At 37.8% G+C, this 10,432-nt stretch overlaps 1 protein-coding gene across 1 annotated transcript in view; it reads right to left on the bottom strand.

The window, feature by feature from the left end:
* Window positions 1–220: 220 nt before the first annotated feature.
* Window positions 221–10,432, bottom strand: part of SPP2 (secreted phosphoprotein 2) — a 49,322-nt gene continuing 39,110 nt past the window's right edge. The window contains exon 7 of the mRNA XM_053691033.1: window positions 221–889. The gene's annotated coding sequence lies outside the window, so the exon portion shown is untranslated. The remainder of the gene's footprint in view (window positions 890–10,432) is intronic.

The following is a 10,432-nucleotide window of genomic DNA, read 5'->3' as shown; positions in this document are numbered from 1 at the left end:
TAATACCAGAGGAGTGAAAATAGACATAACTTGGAAATTTGTCAAAAAAATTCTACTACTCATTTGAAGTTTAGACTGTGATGTTGCATTGTCTTTTTATAATGCATTTCTTGATTATGCAAATCTACTGTATTTACTGTTCCTTTAATACTGTGTCAATGTGGCTTGAAGAAGTTCATGTTCCAAATACATAGAAACTGGTACAAAGTAACACAGGCAGGATGTTTGAATATGTTTATTGCAGTATTATTATGCTGTTGTCTAATATTGAAGTTCGTTTACAATACAGTAGGGGAACTCTTTTTGTCACCTAAATCTGGGGAGAATTATTACGCCGACTGAAATCTGGGATTGTATATTACTTACACAGTACCTAATATCTGGGGTAGGGTCTCAATGTTAACTGTGAGTAAGTATAGGAAACCACCTAGCTATGTTATAAGAGTAGCTGACCTCTCACTATGACTACAGTCTAGTGATAATTTGTCTCTGTGACTGAAAACAAAGCTATCATCTTCATTAAGGATGGGGAGATATCAGAGATGTCAACTTGAATATGAGGGAGATCTCAGATTGTAAATGGACTCTGTAATCTAAATATGGGCCAGATTTGTAACTGCAACTAAAATATAATTGGGATATCTCATAGTGACTATAAGCTGAGGGAGTTCTTTCACATCTCAGGTAGATGTTTAAATGTTAATGGTATCTAGGGGGGGCCTTGTATAGCTTTTTGTAAATGTGAGAGCCTTACACCGAAACTGATATATGTGAAATTTCCATGTCTGTGTGAATCTGGAATCTGGTGGAGCTCTCAGTTACTCGATTCTGACACAGACCTCTTTACTGAAACTGGAATTTGGTAGAGATGTGTAACTGTGACTGGGATCTGTTGAAGAAGGAAATGTGCATTAGAAATGATACAGGTCTACATTTGTAGCAAAAAAATGGTCACTAGCTCGACTGAATAGAGCATGAGGCTAAGTTTATAGCGTACAGTGCACATAAATAGCTAATACATTTTTAAGCAAATAGGTAGTAGTAAATGAATGGATAAAGTATGCGTATAAGAAAAGAGTATGAGCTGCCAATCTATGCAAAAATGTGTTTGAATGTATCAATTGTTGGTGAATGGATAGAGTAAATGATTTCTGAGTGAATGAAAAGGTATTAGTAAATGAAGGAGTTGTCATCATCAGCCAATAAGCAATCTATCCATAGGGATGATTTGTGCATTAGCTTAACTTTTTAATGCTGTTTAGTGTTCTCATCTACAGTGAATAAAATATGAATAAATGGGGTGTAATTGAAGTAATGGTGATTTAGTGAAGTTAGAGGGGGTGACTATGTTGAGTGAAGTCATAACAAAGAGAGGACAATAAAAACATCCCCAGTTGGCTCAATGCATAATTTAAGTCAAGAAAGTTGAGGAGAAATTCACATCTCAGTGTACCCTATTATTTTAATTTTATTATCAGTTATTTGTAGAGCCCCAACAGATTCTGCAGCACTGGTATTTTCAAGGTCACATGACATGACTCCATGGTTTGGATTCAACACTGTCCAATCCTATTACATGCAGTTATATGAAAATTGGTGTTTACTTTCCCTTTAAGGAGCACATTGCCTCCTCGGTAAGGAGTTTGTCAAGAGCTTCTTTTTTGTAGAACAACTGAGTTGATAACATTGGTGTGGGGGTGATATAATGCTGTCGTTGAAGGGTTTCAATTACAGTGAGTAACTGTGACATTAAAGGGATAGTAAACACCAAAAATGTTATTGTTTAAAAAGATAGATAAAAGATAATCCTTTTTTTTTTTTACCATTTCCCAGTTTTGCATAACCAACACTGTTATAGAAATATAATTTTTACCTCTGTAATTACCTTATATCTAAGCTTCTGCTGACTGCTTTCTTATCTCAGATCTTTTGACAAACTTGCATTTCAGGCAATTAGTGCTGAATCTTAAATAACTTCACGTGTATGAGCACATACAGCTAGATTATGAGTTTTAAGTGCTATAAGGAAATTAACGACCGCCACAAAAGCAGCGTTATTTCACCTCCCTATAGCGCTGCTATTGCAAGTTTACAAAAAGCAGGCTTGTACGGGCGATATGGTGGCGTTGAGCTCCATACCGCACCCAAATACAAGCGCTGCTTTGACGTGCTCGTGCACAATTTCCCCAGAGACATCAATGGGGAGACCGGGCAAAAAAGAAGCCTAACACCTGCGATCACGCAAAAAAAAGCTCCGTAACGAAGCCCCATTGATGTCTATGGGGAAAGAAAAAGTTATCTTTAAACCTAACACCTTAAAAACCACATCTAAACACCCCTAATCTGCCACCCCCGACATCGCCGTCACCTACATAATGTTATTGACCCCTAAGCTGCCACCCTTAACATCGCCGCCACCTAAATAAAACTATTAACCCCTAATCTGACATTTCCGATATCGCTGCAACCTACATACAGTTATTAACGCCTAATCTGCTGCCCCTAACATCGACGCCACCTAAATACACTTATTAACCCCTAGTCTGCCGCCGTTAACATCACCGCCACCTAGATTACAGTTATTAACCCCTAATCTGCTGACCCCAATGTCGCCGCCACTATACTAAAGTTATTAACCCCTAAACCTCTGGCCTCCAACATCACTAACACTAAATAAATATATTAACCCCTAAACCCAACCCTAACGTAACCCTAACCCTAAGCATAACCCTAACCTTAACGTAGCCCTAAGTCTAAATCTAACCCTAACCCTAACACCCCCTAACTTAAATATAATTAAAATAAATCTAAATAAACCTTACAATTATTACCTAAATAATTCCTATTTAAAACTAAATACATACTTACCTGTAAAATAAAATCTAAGCTAGCTACAATATAACTAATAGTTATATTGTAGCTATCTTATGTTTTATTTCTATTTCACAGCAAAGTTTGTATTTATTTTAACTAGGTAGACTAGTTAGTAAATAGTTATTAACTATTTAATAGCTACCTAGTTAAAATAAATACAAAGTTACCTGTAAAATAAAACCTAACCTGCCTTACACTAAAAACTAACATTACAATAAAATAAATTATTAAAATACAATTTTCTAACTTACAAAAAAATAAAAATTAAATTACAAAAAAATAAAAAACGAAATTATCAAAAATAAAAACTAATTACTCCTAATCTAATAGCCCTATCAAAATAAAAAGCCCCCCAAAATAAAAAAAAAACCCTAGCCTACACTAAACTGCCAATGGCCCTTAAAAGGGCCTTTTGTAGGGCATTGCCCCAAAGAAATCAAATCAGCTCTTTTACCTTTAAAAAATACAAACACCCCCCAACAGTAAAAACCCCCACCAATCAACCACCCCCCCAATAAAAACCTATCTCAATAAACCTAAGCTAACCATTGCACTGAAAAGGGCATTTGGATGGGCATTCCCCTTAAAGGGGTATTTAGCTCTTTTACATTGCCCAAACCCTAAGCTAGAAAAAAACACCCAAAAAACCCTTAAAAAACCCCTAACACTAACCCCTGATGATCCACTTACAGTTTTTGAAGTCCGGACATCCATCCTCATCCAGCCGGCGAAGTCCTCATCCAAGCAGAAAGAGGTATTCATCCAGGAGGCCTCTTCGATCTTCATCCATCCGGCGAAGTCCTCATCCATCCGGTGCGGAGCGGGTCCATCTTCAAGACATCCGGTGCGGAGCATCCTCTTCCTACGGTCGTCGCTGGAAAATTAAGGTTCCCTTTAAGTGACGTCATCCAAGATGCCGTCCCGTACATTCCTATTGGCTGAAAGATTTCTACCAGCCAATAGGAATTAAAGGGAAAAAAATCCTATTGGCTGTTGCAATCAGCCAATAGGATTAAGCTTTCATCCTATTGGCTGATCCAATCAGCCAATAGGATTGAGCACTCATTCTATTGGCTATTAGATTAGGAGTAATTTGTTTTTATTTTTGATCATTTCGTTTTTTATTTTTTCTAATTTAGTGTTTATTTTTTTGTAAATTAGAAAATTGTATTTTAATAATTTAATTTATTTTATTTTATTGTAATGTTAGTTTTTAGTGTAAGGCAGGTTAGGTTTTATTTTACAGGTAACTTTGTATTTATTTTAACTAGGTAGTTATTAAATAGTTAATAACTATTTACTAATTAGTCTACCTAATTAAAATAAATACAAACTTAGCAGTGAAATAAAAATAAAACCTAAGATAGCTACAATCTAACTATTAGTTATATTGTAGCTAGCTTAGGTTTTATTTTACAGGTAAGTATGTATTTAGTTTTAAAAAGGAATTATTTAGGTAATAATTGTAAGCTTTATTTAGATTTATTTTAATTATATTTAAGTTAGGGGGTGTTAGGCTTAGGGTTACGTTAGGGTTAGGTTTAGACTTAGGGTTAGGGTCACGTTAGGGTTAGGATTAGGGTTTAATATATTTATGTAGAGTTAGTGATGTTGGAGGTCAGAGGTTTAGGGGTTAATAATTTATTTTTGTATATTCCGTTGTGGGGGGCTTGTGAATTAGTGGTTAATAGGTTTATTATAGCAGCGGTGTGGGCAGACGACACATTAGGGGTCAATAATCTTTAAATAGTGTTTGCGATGCGGAAGAGTGGTGGTTTAGGGGTTAATAGGTTTATTATAGTGGCGACGATGTCGGGGAGCAGCGGAATATGGGTTAATCATTTTTTAGTGCCGGCGATGTCGGGAGCAGCAGATTAGGGGTTAATAAATTTATTATTGTGTTTGCGATGCGGGAGGGCCTCGGTTTAGGGGTTAATAGGTAGTTTATGGGTGTTAGTGTACTTTTTAACACTTTTAGTTATGAGTTTTATGGTACAGCTTTGTAACGGAAAACTCATAACTACTGACTTTAGATGGCGGTACGGATCTTGTCAGTATAGGTTGTACCGCTCACTTTTTGGCCTCCCAGGCAAACTCGTAATACCGGCGCTATGGGAGTCCTATTGAAAAAGGACTTTTTTAAAAGTGCTGTACTGACGTTGCGTGACGGCCAAAAAGGTGTGCGGTACACCTATACCTACAAGACTTGTAATAGCGGCGTTAGGAAAAAAGCAGCGTTATGAAGCATAATAATGCTTTTTCACTCATAACGCAAAACTTGTAATCTAAATTTATCAAAGTGTTATTTTATGGGCCTGTTCACCTAAACTCGTATATGTCGAAGCACAGATGTGCACTTAAAGGGCCATGATACCAACATTTTTTCTTTCATGATTTAGAAAGAGAATGCATTTTTAAACATCTTTCTAATTTACTTCTATTATCTAATTTGTTTTATTCTCTTGATATTCTTTGCTGAAAAACATATCTAGATATGCTTAGTAGCTGCTGATTGGTTGCTGCACATAGAAGTCTCATGTGATTGGTTCACCCATGTGCATTGCTTTTTCTTCAAATAAGGATATCTCAAAAATGAAGCAAAATAAATAATAGAAGTAAATTGTAATGTTGTTTAAATTTGTATGTTCTATCTGAATCATGAAAGAAAGATTTTGGGTTTAGTGGCCCTTTAAATGTATTTTGGGGAAAAAAACAATCTTTTTTTGTGCCTATCCACAGGCAATCTCAGATGAAGCAGATACATTTCTCCAATCAAATTAATATTTGCGCCTTATTTATAATATAAAAATGTGCCCTTTTTTATTTCATAAGTGGACTGGAGCCAAAAGCAAGAAACCTTGATTAAATCACTTGAGTTAGATCGCAGAGCTAGATAAAATGATTTATTCACTTGTTGCTAAAAATAGGGCCAACAAAGTGGTTTTCCCTTACATTATTATTATTATTATTTATTTATAAAGTGGCAACAGATTCCGCAGCGCTGTCCATGCGTACAGGGATAAAAGTACAACGGTGAGACATTACAAATATACAAAATTTAACAAACAAATACAGGAGGATTGAGGGCCCTGTTCCCGTGGGAACTTACAATCTAGGTGGGTAGGAGGATGAAAAACAGGAGGTGGGGACTGCAAAGGTGAGAATGATGTTAATGCGGAGTTAGATGAGGGCAACTATTAGGTAAGTGGAATTCATTTGTTATTGAGTTGGGTGAACAAAAAGGTCTTTAGGGAGCATTTGAAGGAGGACAGGTTAGGGAAAGTCTGATAGCTCGAGGAAGTGCATTCCAGAGGGTTGGTGCCGCACAAGAGAAGTCCTGCAGTCTAGCATGGGAGGAGGTGATAGTAGAGGATGCAAGGAGCAGGTCATTGTTGCATCTTAGGGAGTATATTTGTTGATGAGTGAAGACAGGTGGGGGGGGCAACATTGGTGAGGGCTTTGTAGGTTAGGGTGAGAATTTAGAATTTAATTCTGCTGTGAATAGAGAGCCAGTGAAGGGACTTGCAGAGAGGTGCAGCAGATACAGAGCGTTGGGATAGGTGGATTAACCTGGCAGAGGCATTTAGGATGGATTGAAGGGGAGAGAGTCGGGCTAGAGGGAGGCCAGTTAGTAGGTTATTACAGTAGTCAAGTTTGGAAATTACCAGGGAGTGGATTACCTGTTTAGAAGTTTCAGCTCTCAGAAAAACATATTTGGAGATATTGCGTAGGTGGTTGCGGCAGGATGAAGAGAGCAATTGAATGTGGGGTTAGAAGGAAATATTTCAGTAGAATTAGAGGGGGAGATTAGAAGTAGCTCGGTGTTGGACATGTTTATTTTTAGGTGGTGAGAGGCCATCCAGGAAGAAATGCCATATAAGCAGTTGCTGATGTGAGAATTGAGAGAAGGAGAGAGTGCAGGGGTGAATAGGTAGATCTGAGTATCATCAGAATAGAGGTGATAGTTAAAACCATAGCTTTTGATAAGTTTACCCAGTGAAGAAGTGTAAATTGAGAAGAGTAGAGGACCCAGAACAGAGCCTTGAGGTACTCCAACAGACAGAGGCAATGGAGAGGAGGAGTCACCAGCAAAAGAGACAGAAGAGTGAATCCAGAAGAGGGCAGTGTCACAGAGCCCAAGGGAGCTGAGAGTCAGTAGGAGAAGGGGATTGTCAACGATTTTAAATGCAGCAGAGAGGTCAAGTAAGATGAGTATAGAGTGGTAGCCTTTGTTTTTAGCGGAAAGGAGATCAATAGTGACCTTGGCAAGGGCATTCTCAGTTGAGTGTTGGGGATGAATTGGCCAGATTGCAGGCAGTCAAGTAAATAGTTGGAGGGCAGGAAGTGGGTAAGGCGATCGAAAACTAGTTTTTCAAGAAGTTTTTAAGTTAGTGGAAGCAGTGATATTGGGCGGTAGTTTGCAGGAGAATTAGGGTTGAGGGAGTTTTTTTTTTTTTTTACATGAACAATCTTCTATACATAGATTGTATATATGATACATAGGTCATATAAGTTATTCATGGCGATAGTATATAAATCCTTATGTGGGCAAATCTTCTTCCAGCTCAAAATACCAGCCAAAATTAGAAAGTATTCCATGATGTGCCCACAAGACAAGCTTATAGATAAATGATATTAACTGCTATTCTCCACAGTATCTTTGGAGAAATTTCTTGCACGTAGATGAAGGAGAATGTTAAAAACGTGTTGGACGCAAAAAAATTATAAATACTTTAACAGTCGAATATACCAGTCGAAATATTAAAAATGCGACTAAAGAGATCTAACCCCTTTTTTTGAGTGCACTGATGCACCTAGTCAAACGTGATGTGCCAGGTATAAATTAACTCGATCTACAACATTTTTAAGCGCATTTAAGGTTGATAAATATGAGGATGAGAGCGTGTGCGCATTTTTGGGTGCACAAATAGGAGACATTGCTTGATAATTATTGCTCATAGAGTTTAATGTGCTTCAGTTTTGGAGAAAATCATTTTGTCTTTAATAATAGAAGGAATAAGTGTCCATGATGTGGTTCTCGAAGGATTGAAGACACCTCTTAAAGAAAGCTCAACCATGGAATGGTCGAACATGTACTTTGGAGGATATTAGCTGATTCCAATAGTGGTAATAATAATTGACTTAGGACCACATAGTCAATTCTAGAATATGTTCCATGAACCATAGAAAAAAGAGTAAAGTCTCTCTCTCCTCTGTACTGGGCCCGCCAGCCATATACCAGATTGTGATCAAGTAGGAATCTCCCAAAATCATTGCAGACTGATCTAATTGACTTATTTTATTGTGTACAGTAACTAACTGTTAAACCAGGGTGGAACAGTTGATTTAGGGTATCTAGATTTCAGCAAAGCATGTGATACTGTCCCCCACACAACAATCTAATTCATAAACTGTATCTTTCTCTTGTTAAGTGTATCCAGTCCACGGATCATCCATTACTTATGGGATATTAACTCCTCCCCAACAGGAAGTGCAAGAGGATTCACCCAGCAGAGCTGCTATATAGCTCCTCCCCTAACTGCCATTCCCAGTCATTCTCTTGCACCCAACGAATAGATAGGATGTGTGAGAGGACTGTGGTGATTATACTTAGTTTCATACCTTCAATCAAAAGTTTGTTATTTTATAATAGCACCGGAGTGTGTTATTCCTTCTCTGGTAGAATTTGAAGAAGAATCTACTTGAGTTTTTCTATGATTTTAGCCGGAGTAGTTAAGATCATATTGCTGTTTCTCGGCCATCTGAGGAGAGGTAAACTTCAGATCAGGGGACAGCGGGCAGATTAATCTGCAAAGAGGTATGTAGCAGCTTATTATTTTCTGACAATGGAATTGATGAGAAAATTCTGCCATACCGATATAATGTAAACTCAGCCTTAAATGCAGTAGCAGCAACTGGTATCAGGCTGTCATGTATGTATATTTTACACTTCAGTATTCTGGGGAATGGCACTTCACTGGAATTATACTGTATGCATAAAACTTTAGCCTAATTTGCAGGGACTAGCAACAGGCTTTTTAATAACACTCAATTTATTAATGTTAAACGTTTTTTGCTGGCATGTAAAATCGTTTAATTTTCTGAGGTACTGGGTGAAAAAATGTTTTGGGCACTATTTTTTTCCACTTGGCAGTCGTTTTATTTAATTTATGACAGTTTACTGATCTCTCTCACTGTTATGTGTGAGGGGGAGGGACCTTTTTTGGTGCTTTTGCTACGCATCAAAAAATTCAGTCAGAAGTTTATTGTCTTCCCTGCATGATCCGGTTCATCTCTACAGAACTCAGGGGTCTTCAAAACTTGTTTTGAGGGAGGTAATCACTCACAGCAGAGCTGTGAGATTGTAGTTGACTGTGATAAAAAAAAAAAAACGTTTATTTCTGTATTTTTTTTTTTTTTCTGCTATCAGGGTTAGTTATCCTTTGCTAATGGGAGCAATCCTTTGCTAAAATTGTGTTTTTTACAAAGATTTGATGCTATAACTTTTCAGTTTATTAATTTTCAACTGTCATAACTTTTTCTGTGCTTCTTATAGGCACAGTACGTTTTCATATTATAGTAAATTACTTGAAAAGTATTTCCAAGTTGCTAGTTTATTTGCTAGTGTGTTAAACATGTCTGATTCAGAGGAAGATATCTGTGCTATATGTGCTAAAGCCAAAGTGGAGCCCAATAGAAATTTATGTACTAACTGTATTGATGCTACTTTAAATAAAAGTCAATCTGTACAAATTGAACATATTTCACCAAACAACGAGGGGAGAGTTATGCCGACTAACTCGCCTCACGTGTCAGTACCTGCATCTCCCGCTCGGGAGGTGCGTGATATTGTAGCGCCGAGTACATCTGGGCGGCCATTACAAATCACATTACAGGATATGGCTACTGTTATGACTGAAGTTTTGGCTAAATTACCAGAACTAAGAGGTAAGCGTGATCACTCTGGGGTGAGAACAGAGTGCGCTGATAATATTAGGGCCATGTCAGACACTGCGTCACAATTTGCAGAACATGAGGACGGAGAGCTTCATTCTGCGGGTGACGGTTCTGATCCAAACAAACTGGATTCAGATATTTCAAATTTTAAATTTAAGCTGGAAAACCTCAGTGTATTACTAGGGGAGGTGTTAGCGGCTCTGAATGATTGTAACACAGTTGCAATACCAGAGAAAATGTGTAGGTTGGATAAATATTTTGCGGTACCGGCGAGTACTGACGTTTTTCCTATACCTAAGAGACTTACTGAAATTGTTACTAAGGAGTGGGATAGACCCGGTGTGCCGTTCTCACCCCCTCCGATATTTAGAAAGATGTTTCCAATAGACGCCACCACACGGGACTTATGGCAAACGGTCCCTAAGGTGGAGGGAGCAGTTTCTACTTTAGCTAAGCGTACCACTATCCCGGTGGAGGATAGCTGTGCCTTTTCAGATCCAATGGATAAAAAGTTAGAGGGTTACCTTAAGAAAATGTTTGTTCAACAAGGTTTTATATTGCAACCTCTTGCATGCATTGCGCCTGTCACGGCTGCAGCAGC

Source organism: Bombina bombina, chromosome 1, assembly GCF_027579735.1.
Source record: "Bombina bombina isolate aBomBom1 chromosome 1, aBomBom1.pri, whole genome shotgun sequence".
Classification (NCBI taxonomy): Eukaryota; Metazoa; Chordata; class Amphibia; order Anura; family Bombinatoridae; genus Bombina; species Bombina bombina.
Note: the sequence above shows the minus strand (reverse complement) of the source record. Positions and strands in the feature narration are given on the sequence as shown.